Genomic DNA, 24,043 nt, shown 5'->3' with positions numbered 1-24,043 from the left:
CCTTTGACATCACACTTGTGCTCAGAAACGTCTTGGTTGAACAACCAGGTATTTGGCTTTTCTCAGCTGCTACAGGTGCCCCAGTCTACTGGCCCGATCTGTTTGCAGTGGTCAGATGGTGTTTGGATGGATTCCTGAGGAATCCATCCATGGTCACTTATTTTCTAGCTGGCTCATTATTTCCTGCTAAGTGTGTAAGATCTGCTACCCATGGCTGACTGATCATGGCAACATCTGTGCGGCCATTTGGCCTCACGGTCCGAGTAAACAACCAGCTGCCCCAGATGAGGAAGCTAAATTACTGAGAACAGAACTGGTGAGCCTCTGTTGTGATGGATTGTGTCTCCATCTCCATCCTTTAATGATGGACCCCCTGCCTTACCCAGGGACTGCTTATCTTTGTTGAAGTTCCTTAGCCATTGTATATGCGCTCCCTCCACCCCTCCCACCCCTCCACCCCCACCCTGTTTGCTGCAAAGAAGATTACATGGCCCACCTTTGGCCTTATGATGTGGAGAAGAGGATGAGGGACCTGAGCATACTTGGAATTCTGCTGCAGATCCCAGAGCCAAAGGGCTAAGGAGTGGGCATCCAATCAGCCCTCTTGTCTCTCCATTCTTAAGGATCTTGGGTGGCCTGGATCTGCCTGTCACACAGATACTGAGTCCTTTGTTCTGCCTAGTCACAGAAAGTATGACATAAACTTTGGGTCCCAGCAGTTGACATTTTGCCATGTCTAAAGGCCTTTAGCAGACCCATGGTTTGCTTGGCCATGTCAGATGTCAGGGAGCAAACTACTGTCCTATTCTTGGGGAGAGTGTTGGCAGTGATATGACAAGGGAACCTGAGCAGCAGCATCTGCAGCAGGCTGACCCCCTCCCTACCCTCTTCCTTCTGCTGGGTTGCCTGAGGGACTTCTGAACAGATCCCCTCAAAGTGGACAGATGAGTCCTGTCACCCTGTGTGCACATGTCTCTTATCCCTAGCTCATCTCTGTGGGAGGGTAGGAATCTGTGACTCTACAAGTTCTATGTGTGACAGTAAGATTGAGACTTTTCTACTCTGCACCCTGAGGCACTAAGCCCCCGGGATTCTACACACCCCCCCTGCCCCCATGCTCTTGGAAGAAACTTAGAATCTTTAATTTCCTAATTTTCATAGAACATCACTCCTTCTGTATGGTCAAAAACATCAATTAAAACCACTCAGCAGTTTGACTGCCTTGGGAAGAGGTCCTTGTGTTTTTTTCCTCTGGCAGGAGCTAGTATGTGGTCTTTACTGTGTCCTTGCCCTTCTCCTATTGCCAAGGAGATAGAGAGCCAACTTAGAAACCAACAACTCAGCCATACTGATTTATTGTTCAGTGTTGGATGGCTTCCTTCAAATGTCTCATTTGGTATTGCTATTGCATATTGCTGCCACCTACCCATTCCACAGATGAGCAAACTAAGCCTGTGTACTCTCCTCCATGGGTAATTGTGATGCACTAAGAAGGGGGCCGACCTTTGGGGTTTTTAAATCCTGTTAGGAGTCAATGAAGAAGTCTAAAGCGTGCAGTAGCTGACATGTCTAAGTGCTTTGAACTCTGCTAAGACCCACTTTCTACCCAGAATACTGCTGAAAAGAAGACAGAGACTCAGAGAGCTGAAATTTTTGATGAGGTGCCGCCAGAGAAGGACTTGCAGATCGGTAATGGTGGGCTGTCCTCTGAGGGGTCTGATAAGAAGAGCTCACCAACATCCAGGAAGCTATGTGCTTATGTGCTTGGCCTTTTAGGGTCACAAAGTGATTGCAGTGTGACACTCAGACTAGAAGTGCTTTCCTGGTATAAATGGCAGTGATGTGTGGGTGGCTGCTTGCTGAGTACAGAGGTGCTGGGGACAGGAGGGCATCTTTCTGAGTCCACCACTAGTCAGCAGGACTTTCTGGGGAGGGGAATTCACCTGCATCTGCTGGGAACTGAATTCTGGGCACTGGCTGTGTCGAGGCGGACATCCACTCAGCCTTGCAGGGCTTTAGTACAAACACATTCAGAAAACTATGACAACAGACCCCAGATGAGGAAATTATGGCTAAGGTGTATCTGAACTACAAGGGGGAATTCAGTAAGAGGAATATATACTATGAGCCATGTGCCCTCTGCTCCCAGCTCTGTTCAAGTGGCTTTTATGCTGAGTCGGCGCCAACTAAGCTTGATCTTATTAGTGTCCTGACTGCCGATGCCCTGGGTGGTTTGCAGGGGAGGGGGGCAGGAAAAAGGTCTACAGGGAAGGGAACATGGAATTGTATAATGTGGCTGTCTCCAGGTACCACGCTGTAGTATCAATCTCCCGGTTATGGCAGGAGAAGTCATGTATGAGTCCACCAAGACCTACTTGGCACTTTGCACCCAGCTAAAACAGTCCTCCCTTGGCTCATGGGACCTAACACTTGAATGCCTCATTCCTTACACTACTCCTCTTCCAGCCACCTCCTGAAGCTGTTGCAATGATCACTGAGGATTAGAGTCTCCGTAGAGACTATGGTGTGTGAGTGTGTGTGTGTGTGTGTGTGTGTCTGTGTCTGTTTCCTGCACAGTTCACCATGCCTGCAGTGAGTGGTAAACTTTGCTAACACTTAGGCTAAGTTTATCCCATTCAGCTTCTGTTGCCTACACCATTCCACTGTGTTTACATAATGGGCTAGGCCAGGAACACAAGGTTGTTATCAGAATGGAGATAGGTTTTTTTATTCTTCAGCACCTAGAATTCTTGCAATGGAAATACCAGTGAGGAAGAGAACATGATTGGTGACGGGTGGGGACATGGCACTCAGTAAGACCAACTATCAGCTGTGGCCTTGTTGTTTGTGTGACTTAGGAACACAAAGAGATCAAAACAGGAATACAATGTTCTAACATGAAGCTTAGCACATAAGAATTGCTCAACAACAATTACATTTTTTTTTTTAAAGGGGGGGTTCTACAAAATTGCTTAGTGGGTAAAGACACCTATTGCTAAGCCTGATGACCGGAGTTTGATTCCCAGAACTTACATGGTGGAAGGAGAGAACTGACTCCAGCAATCTGTCTTCTGACTTCCACACATATATGTGCTCATATATGTTCCCACACTCATATGTGCTCAAATAAAAATGGAAAAGAGAAAAAAGGAGAATTGTTCAATAAATGCCTATTTTCCCTGAATTTCTATTCTCTCCTCCCTTGCCCTCCCCTCCCTCCCCTCCCTCCTCTTTCTTTCTTAAAGAAACTTTGTTTATTTGATCAATCAACCTATTTTGTGTGTGTATATATCTCTGTTTTGATACTTGTAGGCATAGACATGGAAGTCAGAGTTAATCCATTAGAGTTAGCTCTTTCCTTCTACCATGTGGTTTGTGTGACTGTACTCAAGTTGTCTGGCTTGGCAACAAGTGTCTTTACCACTGAGGGAGGCATTTTGCCAGCTGTTTGTTTTTAGTTTTTAAATGAATAAAATATCCCCTTCCCCATGCCATTCTGTACTGATACTAATAAGCCTCTCTCTTTTTCTTGCATTTTCTAGCATACCCTTGAAGCGTTCCAGAAGGATTTTGAGGTCCTTTCCTAAATCAAAGGTGGAATATTTGGGGATTTGGAAAATTGAGGTAAGTAAGGGCTGGTTTCATTCCGAGCCTTTTGGAAACAAAATTTAGCTTTGAGAATGAAAATTTAGCTTTAGTCTTTGTAGCAGGATTTGGGGTACGTTTTAGTGTGTGTGTGTGTTTGTGTTTGTGTTTAATAGGCCTTCTTGTGTTTAGGAAGCTGATTTCCTAGTCATCTATATCTTGGCTTTCTTTCTCAGCATTTTCCCCCCCGACTTGCTTGACTGTAATGCTAACATGCTCTCTCTGCTCCAACCTGGAGAAGCCAGTCTCTCAGAAGAATCAGTTGTGTTACTTTGCTGTGAGATGCCTGCCCTAGGAGAGGAGCAGAAGGTCGGAAAGGGTCCTCTAATGTGATAATTAGGTGAGAACACATTTGGGACACATGGACTGTGAGATGTTCCTTTATGCCTAGTACAGTCTGTGTTTTCTCCTCGCCCTCCATTACATGATGGAAGTACGCTAAGACCATGGCTCCCCTGGTGGGGGTAAGAAGTGAAGCCCAAGGTCTTTCTTCAAACCTAGGCTTTCCTGTTGTACCTGTCTTTCCTCCAGTGAGTCTTGCTGAACCTAGAGTGTGACCTGGTGGAGCTAGGTTTCTTTCTCCTCTGGTGCGGTGGGTATTGAATGAAAGAGCAGAGATAGCAAGAGGAGTGGCCCATCTGATTTGCTGCTGAACAGGGCTTTCTCTTGATTACTGCCTTACAATAGATCAATGGGAGCCTGTAGGGTGCCTTTTATATGGCAGGCTATTCAAAAGATTTGGTCTGATCTTGGCTACACCTTTTCCTTAGCAGCAAGTCCCTTGGGGAAATAGTTTGTGAATCTCCAATCTTGAGCAGAACTGACTGCTCCCTGAACTGTACCGCAGCTGGAATGGACTGTCACACTGTGGCTTCTGTAGTTGGGTGTAACTTCTGTCTCTCCTCTGGCCACTCCCCATCACCAGAAGGTGTTATCAGGGTTAAAGTAGTCTTACTTTCCCCACTGCTTACAGAGTACCATGCCCGGTCCAGGGCCAGTCCTCTCAATGGATGTGGAAATTTGATCTGGTGAATGACTCTCATGGCAGCAGGCATGGGGTGGGGTAGACATTCATACATTCATAGCATTGTACTAGCCTTTTTTTGTCCATAGTCCCTGCTGACTTGTTCCCAGATGGGAGAAGGGCAGAGGGTGTGCAGCCATCAGGGCAGAGAAACTGAGAGCGGAGGAGCTGTCCTGTGTTGCTATGAGCCTCATGACTTGCATTCTATGAACCGGGAGAGGCCTGGCCAATCCTCTCCTGTTGCTGAAAGGCAAGGAATTTTTTTTAGAATTCAGTTGCTACACGCAGCAGCCAGAGCAGCTCCTGAGGTTCTAAGGCTCACAGTCCTGGAGCAGAGGTGTGCTCTATATAAGCTCTACATTAGCACTTATCCATGCGGTTGTGTTTGTGTAAAAAAAAAAAAAAACAAATACTGCTGCAATACCAGGAGCCTGTCTGCCCATCCCCTGCCTTTACTAGTAGGACAGCTATCCTTTTCTACCCTTTTGTGCCCCACTCGATCGTTCCTTTCTCACCTGCTAAATAAACCACTGCCCACTTAGGTATAGACAGCCACAAGGATGACCAAACCCGGCAGGGTGAAATAGCTGGAAACGGGGGGGAGGCTTATTCTTTGTGACTCTTTCTGATCTCAGGCCTGTCTGTCTCCTGTCCTTCTCAATATTGTTCTTGCTTATCCAGGAACCACTTTGGACATTCAACAGGAGGAATTCATCCCATTCTGGTTGGAGCTTTCGATGAGCATGTACATTCCTTAAAAGTTCAGGAGTTGGAATATCAAGTCTGTGATATACAGTATGAGAGACAGCTCGACTTCCCTAGTGTCATGAGAAGCTTTCATGAATAGCTATCCGGCCCCTTTAAAATACAGTGGGTTAACTTTGATGCCTCTTGATTCGCCCCATCTTTTTCTTACAGATAAACTCATTTCCCTTCCTGCCCTAAGATACTCCCCAGAAGCTTACTAGATAAAGTTACCTGGTCTTGTCCTTCCTAGTGTCTAGAACCATGAGCTAAAATGAATCCCTTTTATTAATAAGCTATCAGAGCTACGGGTGTTATATAGAAAGTAGACCAAAGATACCGATGGCATCTATGTGTTGACTCTCCCCCTTGCCCTTTTGGGTTCGTCCCTAGCGTCTCTTTCCATGTCTGTTATTCTTAGTTCTTTGCCCGACTGTGCCCTTACTGGCCTCCATTGGCTTTAATGATAAGGCATCTGTGGGCTTCTGCTCCTGCCTATAGACACAAGCCAGCACTACTCATTAGCCACAAGGTGCAGGTTGAAAGGTTGTTTCCGGTTGTCAGTTTTCACAGCAGTGAAACTGTGGCTCATTGTACTCTCCCTGTGACAGCAACGTCTTTTCAAACCTCCTCCAATATTGGCCCATTTGTCTATTACGGTTTCTTGTGGTTTCATACCGAGGTTTTGGTGCAGTGCCTTTGACCTAGAGTGTATTTTTAGTGCTAAAGGCGGAGTTCAATGAATGTCAAATCATGAAAGCAAATGAAGAGGAGGGATTTGTACATCTAGGGGGAAAAAATGTGCCTAATTGTGTCTTTTCTGATGACGTCTGTCTCTGACGATACCTGGTCACATGCTTTCTTTGCTGATGACCATTGTGATGGGTTCCGTAGAGGTGGGAGCAGCAGCTAAAGACAAGAGCATTTGTGAGTATGACTCTAGCAGCTGGACACACAGAGAAACGTGCATCCCAGCTATAACTAAATCAAGAAAGGCCTGGCTATGGAATTCACAGGGGTCCTTACTGGATTCATAGGCTTTGATATGCCTTGCAGAAGTGACACTCTTTTTTTTTTTTTTTCCCTTGGCCCTCAGCCTTTCTTCCAGGCTAATTCATATTTACTAGATGGCTCTAGATATTCTCTCACTAACCTGAACCTTTGGCATCAACACAGGCTTAAGGACATACTTAGGGTCTCTAGTGTCAATTGAATGGCAGCATCCTGACTTTGGTTTTCAAAGCGAAGATGACACTGAAGTCTGCCCCTTCCAAACCAGGGCTACCCTGCCTGCTTCAAGAAGCAAAGCACGCCTTACCATCTGCTTAGGACTTCACAGTTCATAAAGTTCTTTCCATCCCGTCTGCTTTCTTTTATTGCACAAGTGTTTACTTTTTACTGCTCAGTATTTACTGAGATACCGCAGAATGCCACTGTGCAGGGCGCCTGCGGTCCTTCAGGAAGAGCTGTTGTTCCCATGCCTAGGCAATTCAGAAGGCCATGGCTGGAATCTGGGGGCGATTGCATAGCCTGAAATCAGGCTGCTAGTTGTAGTGGCTTTCACACGAGAACACCGGGCTTCTGTTTCTGGACCTGTCTGATGATGTTGCCCTTACCTGTCTCCTGCTTTCTTCTCCAGCAGGGTTCCCCCTCCTTTCCTATTCCCTCACGTCTTCTCATCCCCTTTCTGCCTCCACTTACCCCCCTCCTACCAGCTCATTTCTTCTGAAGATGAGCAGGATTCTTTCTACAGTACTTTTGTGGGATATGAATCTGACTATAAAGAGCTGGGTCTGGGATTTGTGTAACTTCCCTTGAGAGCATAGCCTTAGCTCTTATTCTGTCTATTTGTTTCTTTTGTAATGATGGCAGGATGCTCCAGTTCCCTCCTTGTCCTCAACTCTTCTGTGTCAAGTCAGGTGCTATAGCAGGTTGAGGTTCTAGCTATACATACGCTACTATCTCTATCATTAAAATATTTCAGGTTGTTGGTGGCACATGCCTTTAATCTCAGCATTTAGGAGGCAGAGGAAAGAGGATCTCTTGAGTTTGAGACCAGCCAGGCTGGCTGGTCTACAGAGTGAGTTTCAGGACAGCTACAGCCACACAGAAAAACCTTGTCTTGGGGGTTAGGGTGAGGAAGCTAGATATATTAGTCAGGATTCTCTTGAACGATAGAACCAATGTGCAATGAAAGATAGACATGTATCTCAATAGCTGTGTCTATATGGAGAAGGATTTATTTTTCATAAAGCATTGATAGAGGTTATCACGGAGGTTGTGAAGTTCTGATGGTCTGCTGCGTATACCTGGAGACTAGAGAAGCTGGCTGTGTGCATAGATAGAATTATGAAAGAGTGTCTCAGCGCAAGTGCCCAGGCAGAGACAGACTGAATTCACTTCTCCTGCTTCCTTATTCAGCTTTCTAGGCATCCTTGAGTTCTGATCCTCAGTGGGCTGGATGATGTTCACCCATCTTGATGCAAACTACTTACCACACTCACTTTCCCTCCCTTCTCTGGAAACACCATTGTCAACCCTCCTTAGAAATGTCCTTAACTGGTTCCCTTTGTAGCTCTTGGCCCAGCCAAATTGACACACTGAGTAGACACAATGTATCTAACCATCAATTGAGACACTGGGGAGACACAGTGTATTCAATTGTCTGAATCAGCTGGCTGACATCCACCTCAGGCCACAAGCTGAAGGCACTTAGACTGCTGAGGGCACAAAAGCACTCCTTTCCAATCCAAGTTTTGCAACAAGGTAGACCAAATTGAGTCATCCTAAGTTATTGTCCTTATCTGGCTATGCCCCTGCTTTGATGTTTACCCAACACAGAACCCTAACTGATTGATGATATTTGCCTCCTCCTCATTACAACTTGGCTTGTAATGAGCACTGCTGTTTTTACAGCATCAGGCTGCTAGGACTATGTATAGAGAGAGAGCTTTGGCTTTGCTCTGGTCTTACACCTTGTGTCCCATTGAACACCTCACTTTCAAGACATGATGGGGATTCAACTAGGACTCTGGTCCTTCCTTCAGATGTGTGTATGTTGTGTCAGTCCCTCAGTCCCTTCTCCTGAGGCCTGCCAGGAGACCTCACAGCACAGTATTCTATCTGCTAAGGAGTTGCTTTCCATGATGCTGTAGTGATGCTGCAGGAGGAGTAGCTGGTTCTAGTAATGTTGGTGTTGAGGAAGATAATAATAATACTGGGGACATTGCTTTTGAATTAGGGGACTAGCTCAAGTGTATTATTTTTCATATGTCATCTCATCTCATCTCATCTCATCTCATTTTCTTTCCTCTCCATATTTATGTTGCCTATTCAGGAACATTTTGGCTATTGTACCTGTGGATATTCATTACAAAGGAGGCAGTGGCTCAAATGAAGCCAAAAACCCTGGCTCTGAAGGACTGTTGGCCAGGTGGCCAGACATAGGTATTCAAAAGAAGATTTGAGGCTTCTATTTACCTCTTCCCTGATGGCGCCACTGCTGAAGTAGTACTTCTTTACCCTGGCAGCATTGTCTCAGTGACAGCTGTGTCTTCTGTGTCCCATGCTCTTAACAAGCTTCATCTCCATCCTCTCAGGCATGCTGCCCAGAAGGGCCCTGGGCTCCTCAGTTCTGCACTTACTACTTAGCTTCTTCCCATTCTGAGGCGGTGTATTTGCCTTAGTTGCTGCTCCTCCTATCCCACCATTCCTTTTCTTACGCTCTCTCAGATTTAATTCTTGTCTTGTCCTTTCTCACCATTCTAAGATAGCCCGGTGACGCTTCCCTTGATGAGCCCTAATGAGACTCTGTAGCACCAACCTCTCCTTTCCTGTAGTCACACGAGCTGGAATCCAGATTCTACTTGGTCATTTGGAGACTCAGAGTATTGCCACACACACCCCTCAGCCCCCCCCCCAATAACTCCCTGTATCCCCCATTTTCTCCGCAGCACCTACTCCCCCTTGCAGCTTGTGCTGGGAAGTCCTGTTTCCTAGCTGCAGCCTATTATGTTCCAGCCCACAGGCTGGGGCAGGTGTGTGTGTGTGTGTGTGTGTGTGTCACCGACAGCCCCCAGAGCCTGCTGCGCATGGTGGTAAGTAAGGCTTTGGGTTTTCCATGACATTGGTCGTTCCCCAGGGTGGGCAGGGTTCATGTGTCTGCTGGAGTATGTGAGGGCATAGACTGGAAATAGCCTTGTCAAAATAGACCAAGGGCAAATGCTGAGAGGGGAAATGAGGCTGACCTGGGGCGGAGCATAGGGCAGGTGCTTCTCCAGGGGCTTTCCTCTGTGAGGGGCCCTGTAGCTAAAGGCTGCCTGAAATACTTCCTGTGACCCTCTAGACCTACATGAGGCCCCCATCAGACACAAGAGCTTCCTGTTCCTCTTCACTTTCCAATATTTACAGAGCAAGAAGGGTTTACTCAGTTCTTCTTTCTTTCTCTTCTCCCCTCAGCTCCTGTCTTAGTGCATTTGGCCTGCTATAAGGAAGTGTGACTAGGCTGTGTGGCTGTGGAACAACAGAGGTTGATTTCCCCTGGTTCTGGAGGCTGAGCATCCCCGACTGTGTGCCGCCGACGGCATTAGTGTGTGGCAAGGGCCTGCTTTTTGGCTCATGGCCCCCTGTCTTCCAGTTCTAACCTGAGGGATGAGGTGAGGCCGCTTTCGGGCATGTCTTTTCTAAGGATGCTTATTGTAGCCCCAGGGTTCTGTTCTCATGACATTTCTCACTCAAAGGTCTCATCACCTTGGAGGTTAGGGGTTCGACATAGGAATTTTATGAGGGCATAAACAGCCCATAGTAGCCTCCTTGAAATACCTCTTGAGTGCACTCTCCTTCCTCACCAGGCATGTCAACAAATTTCATGTCACTGTAAAGCAGAAATAATTGTACTTTCTACAGTTCATATTGTGACTTGGGCTTCTTCTTCAATATGCTCAAACTGATGACAAGTTGCATGCCAAAGTCACTTTTGCCGGTGTGGTAAAGTTTGTCTCCATGGCTTCTTACTTAGCTTCAGCCTTTCTGTATTCCACAAAGTGAGGAGAGTCATTGGGGGTGTGTCTCAGTTAGTTTTTTTTTTTTGCTGCTGTGATAAAACACCATGACAAGCTTGTAGCCATCATCCAGGGAAGTCAGGGTAGGAACCTGGAGGTAGGAACTGATGCAGAGGCCATGGAGGAGTGCTGCTTACTCCTCCTGGATCACACAGCCTGTTTCTCAACAGTAGGTCGGACCAACAGCCTAGGTGGCACCACCCACAGTGAGCTGGGCCTCCCACATCAGTCATCAATCAAGAAAAATAGCACAAAACCCTTTCCCGCAGGCCAATCTGCTGGAGGCATTTTCTCAGTTGAGATTCCCTCTTCCCAAATGACTGTATGAAACTTGTGTCACATTGACATCAAACTAGCCAGCACAGGGTGTCTGTTAGTTTTTCAGGGCTACTAAACAATCTGAAACATGCTAGATTGCTCAAATCCTCTGGGATGCATTCCAGTAGCTGTGGAGGCAGCAAAGCTGATATGGCGATGCCCCTACAATCCAGGGATCCATGGGAAGAGCCTGTCCTTTTTCTATGGGCTTTTGATGACTACTGGAAGCTCTAGGCATTCCTCAGCTTGCAGCACGCTTCTCTTGCTGTTCTCCCATGGCTTACTTATAGGCTTATATATTTATATATAGGCTCCCATGGCCTATGCCTATAACTTTCTTCTTATATGGATCAACTTCCATGTACACATATATCTCAAATACTATACAGTGATAGTGTCTGCAGAACCCAGGTCCAAGTCACATCTTATTTGTAAGTACTGCAAGATACAATAGGGTGTGAGAATAAAATGTTAACTGGAGATCATACACACAGGTCATCCCAGCTCTTGGGAAGCAGGAGTGGGAAGATCAGAGGTTCAGGACTACCTTCAATTACATTGTGAGTTTAAGGCTAGCCTGGGCTGCCAGAGACTTTGCCTCAACAACTCTACCTTTATGAGAAGAAAGAGAAAACAAGCTCTATGGCTTCTCTCTCTCTCTCTCTCTCTCTCTCTCTCTCTCTCTCTCTCTAAGTAAAGTATCTTTGGTTTTATATTTGCAGTGACGTGGACAATCATATTGTCTTAGTGTTCTATGAAGAGATGTCATGAAAGTTTCAAAGGTTAGCCCATGATAATGGTGACACAAAAAACGGACAAGGTTCTGGAGAAGGAACTGAGAGTTGTATATTCTGATCTGCACGCAGCAGAAGAGGGAGATACTGTGTCTGTCTTGGGCTTTTGAAACCTCAAAGCCCACCTCCAATGAAATACCCCCCCAATAAGACCATATCTGCTAATCTAAATCCCCAAATAGTAGTATTCCCTGATGACTAAGCATTTGAATATGAGCCAACAGGGGCCATTTTCATTCAAAGAAGCATGCATATGTATAATGAAAAGCAAATACCTGCATAGATTTGGCACCTGTCAGAGAAGAGGTAAATTCAAAGCAGAAAAAGCAACCTAGGCCCTGGTCTGGTTTATGGAGACACTCTGTTTTGGCCTCCGCTCATTGCAATGACAAATTATTATCCTTGGCTTCAGGGTAAAATTTTCTCAGAGTTACGAATACTGAGAAGTTCAAGGACAAAGTATTAACAGTTCATTTTCTGGTGATGGTGTCTGCTTTGGTCATGGATGTCTGTCTTCTTTTGTCATCACAGTGGGGTCAAGGGTTCAGTGTAAGAGTATCTAATGTTTCTCATTCTCCTTTAAAAAAGAAATAGTTATTTATGTTCCACGTGTGCATGTGTGTAAGGGTGTATGGGAGCATATATGGTGGGCAGAACACACCTTGTAGGACTTGGATTTTTCCTACTACCATTTAGATTCCTGGAAACTCAGGTCTTCAGGCTAGGTAGACCACAAGTTCCATTACCCAGAAAATCATCTCACCAGCCCCATCCAATGTCTGTTCTTATGGGAAACTTATGAGCTCAGATCTCTGCCAATGCATGAGGTATCATGTGTTCTTCCTAACTTCTATCAATACCTCTTTTCAAATATAGTCTCATGGAAATGGTGGAGTGTTGTATCAATACCTCTTCTCCAATATAGTCTCATGGAAATGGTGGACCAGAGCTGATAGGATGCGCAAGCACACGCGCGCACGTGCACACACACACACACACATACACACACACCCTCACTTATTAGAATGACTTATAGGTCATGGTCCTGTCTTATGACAGAAAGTCCAAGAACCCAATGGTTAGGTTACTTAGATACTCTCACACTGCCCTCATGCTCACTGGCAAGTTCATCCGTCCTGGAGTTCAGGCATCCTTCACTGATATTAAAGCCTACTTCTTCAGGATTCCAACATACATTGAATAGTTCAGTAGATCAGCTTGATCCCTTAGTTGGTCTTCGGTTGTAATCCTGAAGAAGTTAAAAAAAAAAAGTGCCACTTATTTGTTAGAGCATGGGCTTATAGATTCTTGCTACATTGGTCACAAATCCATGAATAAAACCACATTGTTAGCCAGATTTTTCTTGGTCATTAGTACGATCATGAAGTTGGCTTCTATAGCCCATGGCTTGCTCTTTCACCAGTGTTTTGAGCTCTGCCTTATATTTTGGTCCAGTATTACAGCATGCTCTGCCTGCCTGCCCTAGCACTGGATTAAGCCAAGACTTCTGTGATATTCTTACATTCCCCTAACTAAAGAAGAAATAATTCTAAGACCAACCCAAATTGAGAGACATTCTACCTAATCACTCTTCTGAAGACAAAGAATGATTGAGGAATGAGTTCATACTAAGGAGGCTGGGGAGATGGCTCAGTCAGTGAAATGCTTTTCTCATATGCATGAGGACTTAAGTTCAATCCCTTGATCCCATATGAAAAGGCTGGGTGTGGTGGCACATGTCTGCAGACCCAATGATGTCAGGATGGGAAGTGGTAGATCCCTAGTATTTTTCTAGCTGGACTAGACTTCTATGAGAGACCCTATCTCAACCAAAATGAGGGGAGGCATGTTAGGTTGAAGACGAAGGTTGCTGTGTTATCTTCACATATGTAGACACACAGACTTGTTGCTACATGCATATGCATATATCCCTCCCACACACAGAAGAGTAACCAGGGACCAAAATGTGATGACATAGGCTTGAAATCCTGGCACTTAGAAGGTCAAAGCAGAGGGATTGCTGTGGGTTTATAAGCTAGGCTACATAGACTAGGTTATAGTGCATTATACTGGCTTCAAACTAAACAATAAAGAAATAACAAAACCAAATTAAGGGTCTTATCAGCTAAATATAGTTTGTGACTTGGGTCAGGGCCTGTATTTGAAAAAGTCATTATTGGAGAATTTAAATGGAGACTCCTAATTAGCAAGTAGAACTAATTTGCACATAAAATTTAATAATTGTACTGTGATAATAGTATAAATAAGATACCAAAATTTAAAAGGCCTTAGGCTATATAGGAGTTCTCTGTACATTTTAACTTATTTTCTAGGTATGACATTGTTTCAGACTGAAAAATAAATAAAAATTACAAACACAGTAAGCTCTGTGTATGTTTGCGGGTATATGTATCTTTTTCATCCACTGATTGAGAAAGATAGGTTGTAGTACTGTTTGTCTTCCCCCCCCCACCCCCCCCCCCACCCCCCCCCGAGACAGGGTTTCTCTGTGTAGCCTTGGCTGTCCTGGAACTCACTCTGTAGACCAGGCTGGCCTTGAACTCAGAAATCAGCTTGCCTGCCTCTGCCTCCCAAGTGCTGGGATTAAAGGCTTGTGCCACCATGCCCAGCAGTACTGTTTGTCTTGAACTGGCCTCTCTTATAGAAATGAAACAGGTCCCATATAGCACATATTCATGTATATCTACACATGGAGAAATTCTAAAAAAGCATTCGTTTCCTCTTAACACACATTTCTGGGAAGAGTGCTTGGAAGGTGTGAGGCAATGGAAGCTTTTACTTTTTGATGCGTTCTAAAATGAGCAGTGCTTGGATTTAGGGAACCATCAGCATCTGGGTTACATGTGTCTATACACATGTACGTATGTACGTATGTATGTATGTACGTACCCCTCTCTTACCCAGATATGTTTTTCTGTATACACTTACAGTACAAACATGCTTACTAGAGGGATGCTCATATCTTTTGGTTCCATTAACTATTTCCTCACATCTGACCCTTCCTCAGGTATTTTTATACAGAGGCAATGGGCAATCCGTGCTAGTTCAGGGATGCCAGCTCTTTTTCTGTTTCTCAGAAGCCTCACAATTGTTAGACTTTACAAACTTTGTTCCTAACTCGGTATCATTTCGGTCTCCCCCAGAGAAGTGAATAAGCTATAATTTGCTGTGCTAAGGAACTATGACTCATTCCGGGCTTTGGATCTCAAGCCCAAAAATTAGTGAATGGTTGTGGTTCAACTCAGGATTTTAAAAAGTTATTATGTTTTTAGGTACTGTGTGTGTGTGTGTGTTTGTGTTTGGGGTGCACAAACAGGTAGCTGTTTGTAGCACAGTTCAAGTGGGTGTCATTTGTCATCATTTCTCACTTTACGCCCTGATTTTAAAGTCAGGTCTCTCCTGTTATTTCTGCCACTGAGCTGTTATGCAAACTTCCATTCTTCTGTTTCAGTCTCAATCTCTCCTTGACTGTGCTTAGGCTAGGACTACAGACCAGAATCATTGCAGAAAGTTTTTAAAACATGGGGTTAAACTCAGGTTGTGCATCAAAGCCCTTTTACCTTTGAGCCATCTCACCAGTTCGAGGCTCTCAAGATGCTTAAAGACCGTGATACCATGAGACTAGAGTTTCTGCAAAAATTTGCTTTCCTTTTGTGTGTGTGGCAGGTTCTTATTGGTAGCCCTGCCTGGCCTAGGATCTGATGTGTATATCAAGGTAGCCTTGAACTTGAAGCTCTCCTCAGGGAGTAAGTTCATTTTATAGACAAGCTAGTTTTAAGAAGAAATGAGTGTGAATAGAAGCAATGTCTCTGGAATGAGGGGTTTCTTCAAGCTGTGAACTATAGCAGAGATTGACCATTGTACCCTCCTGTTACTATGTGACGTTCTTTCCTTTATAGATGTGCTTAACAAAGACCTCATGAGCTTCCCACTCTGGATGATCATTGAGTTAATTACCGAAAGAGCTCTCGCCTGTTCTTCCAGGTCTTTGCCCCTCTTAGGGTTCATGTTCTCTAAAATAGTCTCTGCCATTCCTCTCAGTGTTCCAGGATGTCTGTCACCTGCACAGTTTCTAGTTCACAGTTCCTGTGAGTTCTGTTTCAGCTTTCTGGGATCTTCCTTGCATGGTCTCTCCAGTGATCGGACTGTGAAGAGTGACTCTACAGGTGGTTATAATGGTAGCTCAGGAATTTATGAATCTAGTACAGACTGTAGTTCAGGAATGCACATTCACTGTGTCATTGCTTCTTCTGATGAGTCTTTGATGGCTGAGGCTCACTGTGGGCTGGGCCCTAAAGTTCCCAGTAGACTTCACAAGGAAGCAGAAGGTAAGATGGGGCTTTACTCTTCTTTCAAGTATTCACTTGGGTGTTTAAGTTCTCCCAGTAGTTGTTTGCAAAGTGGCAAATTCTAACTGACACACTATTATCCCCCAGAATTAATGGCCGTGGCCCTATGTCCCCAGACACTACCAATAGATGTTTGAACTGGCTATACATTCCCAGGCATTACCAATAGATGTTTGAACCAACATGAATTCCGGCTGACACTCTCTCACTTGTGACATCATCAAGTTATTCATGAAGTGTATGTGTGCCGCTGTCCAGATTAAAAGCATGAAATATTAGATATCCTCTTACTTCAGTAGGAGAAACACACTGGGGACCCAAACGTAAGAAAAGAATTGGAGAAGTCAACTGTTCAGTAAAAACTAATGTTTGTCCCTTCAGTTTGGTAAATGACAAGATATTTAAAGATTTGGAGATTGTTGTTATTTTACCTTTACATAGCAAAGTATCTTTATCCTTTATTATATTAACTCCATAAAGAGTCTTCTCTATATGTCATGCACCAGACACAGATGGCAGAAAAAAGGATATGCTTATAGCTCCCTTTTTAGTCCTCCACAACCCCTCAGATGAGTCGCCTCTGTAGGAGAAACAGTGAGTAAAGAGGGAAGCTCATTTTATTTTAAAGTCATTAAGAACTCAGTTGGTATTAAATGGACCTCTCCCTGGAGCTCTGTGATTTTTTTTCAAAACTTATTTTTGAGAAAACAACTGTACAGCATGAGGCCTTGGGAAGCACACTACGAAATCTCCAAACATTTGGTAAATCCAGTGGCAGTGCCGATCTAAATGTATGCTTATGTGGATGGGAAGGATGCAGATCTAAAGGTTATTAGGCAAACTACCATCCAGTACCATGGTTTCTGTCATCAGACCTTGAAGTGACCAAAGGCAGAGGGGTGATCTTTATCATGTTGAAGACGGCATGCTATTTCTCTTTGAATTCACATATGTGTGTGTTATCCTGGTGAGCATGCTCCAACTCAGTCTTTTTAACTTACAAGGTTTTGACAGTCAAAGTAGACTCTGGCAGGAACCCTAGTATAATAAGACATGATTTTAGAAAAATCATCACTATTTCCAAGGCTGGGCAGCAAGGATCTCTTTTGACTGCTGAATAGATTGACAGGAATTCAAAAAGAGTCTGTAGTTCCACTGAGCTAATGTTCTAAGCACACATGGAAGCAGGGGAGATGTCATTGGACTTACTGTTGATCCACCTTCCCAGTTTGTGACTACTGTATGCCTTGTATGCCCTGGTTCAAATTGGTGTATCCCTGGCAGGGACTTGAGTTGATTATTTTTACCCCTCAGACAGGGTAGTGCTGACCTTGAACTCTCAATCCTTTCCCCCAAGTGTCTGGATTACAAACATTTGTCTACACACCCAAACAAATTTTAATGATACAAGAATTATCCCTGTGGCCATTGGAGTCCATTGTTAGGACAGTGTTCTTCCAATGTATCGCCACATATCAAATCTCTATGATATGAACCAGGAGGACTCTTCAAATTGCATCTCCTTTCAGTTAATGCTGGTCTGGTCTGCACTGTATCCCTCCCAAGACTTGTAGCCAGATAGGGCTGCAAGGCGGCAGCGGGTTTGTTCCTTCGGTTTCTGTTTTACAAACTGAAGTTGACAACATCCCCGGCACTTGCATGGTGAGTCATCTGATAAAGGTCGCCTTGGTCGCTGGTTACCTTCTCTACTCAAGAATAGAGTCACAGGTGGCTTTGATGGCTAGTTTCCAGAACCATTCATGGCTCTTCTTAATTAACGTGCAAGTGGGCCTCCTCTGACATTTAGAGAGTCAGTGGTTACCTTTCAGAAAGTACTACTGGGTTTCCTCTGGGCCAGGCGCCTTGCCTTCCACCTGTGGTTTTACAAGGTATTACCATGGACTGTTCTGAGCCACGCACTGCACCTTGGCCAGAGAGGTGTGAGGGAAGCCAGGCTACAACCACCCTGCCTTTCATTAGCTCACTGGCTCTCATGCCCAAAGTAGAAACAAGATCCAGCTCTGAGAGGGTTTGTCTGCCATGCTGACTCTAGAAACGTGCTCAAAAGAGAGATAGACCACTTCTTTGTCCCCTTTCTACCCTGCTTTGTTACGAAATGCAGATAATCATTGCCCTTTAATTACAAGATTGTCCTTAGCATTATCCCTGGATTACGCATTGCTGGCACATACTGAGGTTTCCATAATTACCTATGCACCTAAGCATTCAAGTGCGATCGTTGCCTTGGAGTTAGGATTTCTTTCTTTCTTTCTTTTTTTTTTTTTTTCTTCCCATTCTGTTTTACTGGTATGACTCATTCACTCATTTGACTCCATTCAGTAAATGAATACATCCTGAGACTGTTAAACACTGGAGTCCTACCAATGAGCAGCCCTGTTTACCCTTTCAGACTTCTGGGAAATGTGGAGGCGATGATCAGTGGAGAGCCAGCTGGTCCTGGACCCTTCAGGAAAGCATCTGGGCCTGAAAGCAATATTACATTGTATTCCTAAGGTGAAAAGCAGTATGTTTTCCACCCACGCCTCCCAAGGCTGAGTGTACTACCATCTAAACCAACAGGTTTCATATATAGAGTGTGACTAGGTTTTCTCTAGGAGGTTGTCTTCTTTAAGCAACATATTAAAGCTCTTGAACAAGAGCCAGACATGAGGTACACACCTGTAATCCCAGCACTTGGGGGGCAGAGGCACTCGGAGCTCTGAGCTTGAGGCCAGTCTGGTCTATAGTGAGAGGTCTAGGACAGCCAGGGCTCCATGGTGAGACTCTATTTAGAAGAAGAAGAAAAATGTTCTTTATCAAGTTCACATTTTAGAATCTTTCTGATTGGTGCTGAATACTGACCCCCTCCACCTGATTTGGAATTGCCCAAGAAATTCATTATTTTGTGATATCCTCAGACTCTCATTAGTGCTAGAAGATGACTAATTTGAAGTGGGGGAGTGAAGAGTGTTCTGAAGTGTCCCTCTCTGCAACTCTGCCCTTAATGTCAAATCAAGCAGTTATTTCTGATAAGTTCTTTAGCTTCTCTGAAGCAGCCCGGCTATGGCTGGTTGTGGGTGGCGCTGATAATGACTGAACAGACAACACAAATGAGGTGGGGTTGGCCTTTCCAGCCATTTTACAGGAATGAGGGGGTTGGGTAGTGGCTCCATTAGTAAAACGCTTGCTTTACTGTGTAAGCAACTAAGGCTTGGGAGGTGGAACTCTTATGGCTTGCTGGCCAGCCAGTTTAATCAAACCAAGTGAACTCTAGATTCAATGAGAGACTCTATCATAATAAGTAAGACAAGAAGAAATTGAGAAACCCACCCGATAGTAACCTGGGGCCTCCCCAAACACAGGAGCACATGTCACACACACACATAAACACATACACCACAAACTGAAAAAAAGGATCCATTTTTCTTTAATACTCAATGCAATAAGAAAGCTTGAGAATGTTTAGAGATTTCTGTGACCACTGAAAATGTAGTTCTAGACAGACAGAGATGACCAAGAGACAGGAACCTGGACAGTACAGCTGCTATTTGACTGCTTTGTTCTTCTCAGGGTATTTTGCCCTGAATGTTCTTTCTGGATTTTGAGCACTTGAACTCTTGGCATGCCAGCAGTTGGGCCTTCTGGAAAGATCATAGACTCTGAAAACTGTCTAAGAATCTGATAGCCATCAATACATTTCCAGCAACATTCCCGTGTTATAATTAATTGACCATGTGAGTTTCAGTCTTCAAATCCAATGAAGAAAGGGAAGAGTGGACTGTTTAGTTAGAATGACTGTAGATGCTGTAACAAGCAAACCTTAATATTTAACTTAAAATAGCCTCTTTCTTACATAACAGCCCAGACAGAGTGTAGCTAATGAGTAGATGGCTGCTTTTCATGAAGCAATTTGGAAGCCATACCTCTTCCTGTCACCGTCTTGCTATCCCTAGGACCAAATGGCTAGTAGAAGAGGGCTACCCAGTTACTTTCAGAAAACTTCTACAAGACTAATATATTAAAAAGCACAGATTTAAGGGTGTGTCACACAGTGCATAAATACACATAAACACAGTATAATGTGTCAATCTGGGAAATACTTCTATCTCTAAAATCATGTATTATTTCTTTTTAATTTTTCCATTTCTTCATTTTGTGTGTTATGTGCATGTGTTTGTATGCATGTGTGTATGCCACTAGGCATGTGGGTATCCAAGTCAGGTTGTTAGGCTTGGTGGCATCTTTACTCAATGAGCTATCTCAATGATCTCATTTATCATTTTATTATGGAATAAACATTCAAAATATTTTTTCTATTGTTTGGAAATACACAGCATAATGTTACTATCATCGCTGTTTTAGTGTTATTGTCTATACTATACCATGGCAAAGAGAAATGTTTACTTCTTCTAACTATAGTCTGGTACCCACTGCCCAGCCGCTTTCTCTTCTCCTCCCTACTCTATCCTCCAGTGTGGCACTATTCTCTGAATATCTGAGATCAACCTTTCCAATTCTGCCTATGAGTGATGCTCCTGTGGCACTTGGCTCTGTGTGCCTGGTTCTGTCACCTGTCATAATGACCGAAGTCCTCTACTTTCATCCACATTGTCACCAAAAGCAGGCTTACAGTTTTGTGGGATTTTCTGTTGTTATGGTTGAACGGTATCACATTGAGCATGCCTGCCACAATTTCTTCATTGTGTGATGGACATGTAGGCTTTTCAATCTCTGGCTAATGTAAATATAGCACTGCAATAAACATGGGAAAGCAGATGTATGTTCCACATGCTGCTTGCATTTCCTTTGGACACATACCCAGTAGTAAGACTATTGGAACATACAGTCTTTCTATTTTTAGTATTTTGAGAAGCCTCCAATCTGTTTTCCATAATGTCTGTGCTAGTTTACATTCCTACCAACATTGTGCAGGGACAGAATCTTTTCCTGAACACTCTTGCCAGACTTTATCATTTGGTTTTCTGACAATAATTATTAGAATAAGGTCAAATCCATTTCACTGTGCCTTTGATTTAAATTTCCTGGTGTTTAGTGATAGTGGAAGTTTTTGGTGTACTGTTGGGCAAATTATGTGTTTCCTTGGGCAAAGTATTAATTTCTTTTTTTTTTTTATATATTTTTATTACATATTTTCCTCAATTACATTTCCAATACTATCCCAAAAGTCCCCCATAGCGCCCCCTACTTCCCTACCCACCCATTCCCATTCTTTTGGCCCTGGCATTCCCCTATATTGGGGCATATAAAGTTTGCAAGTCCAATGGGCCTCTCTTTCCATTGATGGCCGACTAGACCATCTTTCGATACATATGCAGCTAGAGACAAGAGCTCCAGGGTTCTGGTTAGTACATCATGTTGTTCCAACAATAGGGTTGCAGATCCCTTTAGCTCCTTGGGTACTTTCTCTAGCTTCTCCATTGGGAGCCCTGTGATACATCCAATAGCTGACTGTGAACATCCACTCCTGTGTTTGCTAGGCCCCGGCATCGTCTCACAAGAGACAGCTATATTTGGGTCCTTTCAGCAAAATCTTGCTAGTGTATGCAATGGTGTCAGCGTTTAGAAGCTGATTATGGGACGGATCCCTGGATACAGCAGTCTCTAAATGGTCCATCCTTTCATCACAGCTACTAACTTTGTCTCTGTAACTCCTTCCCTGGGTGTTTTGTTCCCAATTCTAAGAAGGTGCACAGTGTCCACACTTTGGTCTTCATTCTTCTTGAGTTTCATGCGTTTATCAAATTGTATCTTATATCTTGGGTATCCTAAGTTTTGGGCTAATATCCACTTATCAATGAATACATATTGTGTGAGTTCTTTTGTGATTGTGTTACTTCACTCAAGATGATGCCCTCCAGGTCCATCCATTTGGCTAGGAATTTCATAAATTCATTCTTTTTAATAGCTGAGTAGTACTCCATTATGTAAATGTACCATAATTTCTGTATCCATTCCTCTGTTGAGGGACATCTGGGTTCTTTCCAGCTTCTGGCTATTATAAATAGGGCTGCTATGAACATAGTGGAGCATGTGTCCTTTTTACCGGTTGGGACATCTTCTGGATATATGCCCAGGAGGGGTATTAATTTCTTAATGCAATTATAAATTGGGGTATTTTATCATTTGCCACTGTGCTTTGATATTCTTTATATATTGTGGTCCTCTCCCCCATTATCAGATGTATAGTTTGTAAACATTTTTCCACATTTTATAGAATAACTCTTTATTCTGATGGTAGTCTCCTTTGTGTTTTTGGTTTGGCATAATCTTGTTTGTCCATATTTGATTCTTCTTTTTGTGGACTTTTTTGGTGATTGTACAAAAACCATCTTTGTTTAGTATAATAGCTTGAGGACTTCTCTTAAATCTTATGGTTTTATGGCTTATGTTTAAGTCTTTAATCCATTTTGAAATTATTTTTATAACTTGTAAGAGACAAGAGATAGAAGTATAGTTTTATTCCCTGCTTAACAACTTTCCTATTTATTGAGAATGTTGTCTATTGGCCTTTGTCAATGAGTGAGAGATCTTTACTCTAACACCACTGTTAAAAACCAGTTGACTGGTCAGCAATGGTGGTACCTCCCTGTAATCTCAATACTTAGGGAGGCTGAGAAAAGGAGAATTGTCATGAGTTTCAGGCCAGCTTGGGGTATATAGTAAGTATGATAGCATGAGAAGTATGAGATAGTATGAAGTATGAGATTTGGTATCCAACCAACCACCCCCAAAAAACCAAATAACCAAGCAACCAACCAACCAGGCAACTGACCAACTAACCAACCAACCAACCAACCAACCAGGCAACTGACCAACTAACCAACCAACCAACCAACTAACCAACTAAATAGCCAACTAATCAACCAAGCAATTAACCAACTAACCAAGTAATTAACCAACCAACCAAAAACCAAATAACCAGCTCACCAACCAACCAACCAAGCAAGCAAGCAAGCAAACAAGCAACCAACCAACTAACCAACCAACCAAGCAACCAGCCAATCAAGCAAGTAACCAACTAACCAACCAATCAAGCAAGCAAGCAAGCAAGCAACCAACCAAAGAAACAGAAATCAATAGACTGAACATGTGTAGATTTAATCGTAGGTCACTTTTCTTTTCCCTTGATTTACATGTCTGTTCTTGTACCCCTCTCGTGATATTTTCATTGTTACAGCTTATAATTGACTGAATTCAAAGATACTGCCGCCTATGTGCTTTATGTTCAGGTTGGTTTTGACTTTTTTTTTTTTGAGATTTTTTTTTCTTTCTGTTTCCATACAAATTTTAGGATTGTTTTCAATTTCTGTGAACAATACTACCAAGATATGATAGGGAATGGATTCAGTTTGTAGATTGGATTAACTTTTCAGCAATGTTGATTCTTTTCATTTATCAACATGAGATGTCTATCTCTTCTTTGGGTGCACCCATTTATGTATGCCTGTGTGTGTGTGTGTGTGTGTGTGTGTGTTGTTGTTGTTGTTTCCTTGTTTCTTTCATTTTTGTTTATTTGCTATTGTAAGATGGATTGCTTTTTATATATTTACTTCATGTAGTTTGCTATAGGTATGTAACAAAGCTTTGTATATTAATATTGCATTCTGCAGCTTTCTTACTTTGTTGCATTTTTACTGCAGTTTTGGGGGCTTTCTATGTATACACTCATAGCCACTTTTTAAATACTTTACCTTGAAAGTGGCATATAGTTACTCCCCTTCTAAACCATAAACTCTAGAAGAGCTCCAGAATTGGAGATGATAGGGGTAGAGGTGGATAGCAGCCATTCTTTGTCATACACGTCTTCCATCTTAATGCTACACAAGAGTAAATGAGATTGGGCTGTAAGCATACTGTTGTGGCATAGTCTGTGTCTTAGTTAGTTAGGGTTTTACTGCTGTGAACAGACACCATATCCAAGTCAACTCTTATAAGGACAACATTTAAGTGGGGCTGGCTTATAGGTAGTTCAGAGGTTCAGTCCATTATCATCAAGAGATCATGGCAGCATCCAGGCAGGCATGGTATAGGAGGAGCTGAGAGTTCTACATCTGTTCTGAAGGCAAA

At 43.4% G+C, this 24,043-nt stretch overlaps 1 long non-coding RNA gene across 3 annotated transcripts in view; it reads left to right on the top strand.

Moving 5' to 3' along the window:
- The window catches only part of LOC110310163 (uncharacterized), a 205,261-nt gene that overhangs the window by 135,501 nt on the left and 45,717 nt on the right, over positions 1-24,043 (top strand). For 2 of the 3 annotated variants that reach the window (XR_015045564.1, XR_003834956.2), the window contains exons 3-4: positions 3,543-3,624; positions 9,872-10,067. This is a non-coding gene — a long non-coding RNA (uncharacterized LOC110310163). Of the gene's footprint in view, positions 1-3,542; positions 3,625-9,871; positions 10,068-24,043 lie in introns of those variants that run through there. The other variant, XR_002379818.3, reaches the window with a different exon arrangement.

Source organism: Mus caroli, unplaced genomic scaffold, assembly GCF_978045245.1.
Source record: "Mus caroli unplaced genomic scaffold, Mus_caroli_1 scaffold_16, whole genome shotgun sequence".
NCBI classification, from domain to species: Eukaryota; Metazoa; Chordata; class Mammalia; order Rodentia; family Muridae; genus Mus; species Mus caroli.
Note: the sequence above shows the minus strand (reverse complement) of the source record. Positions and strands in the feature narration are given on the sequence as shown.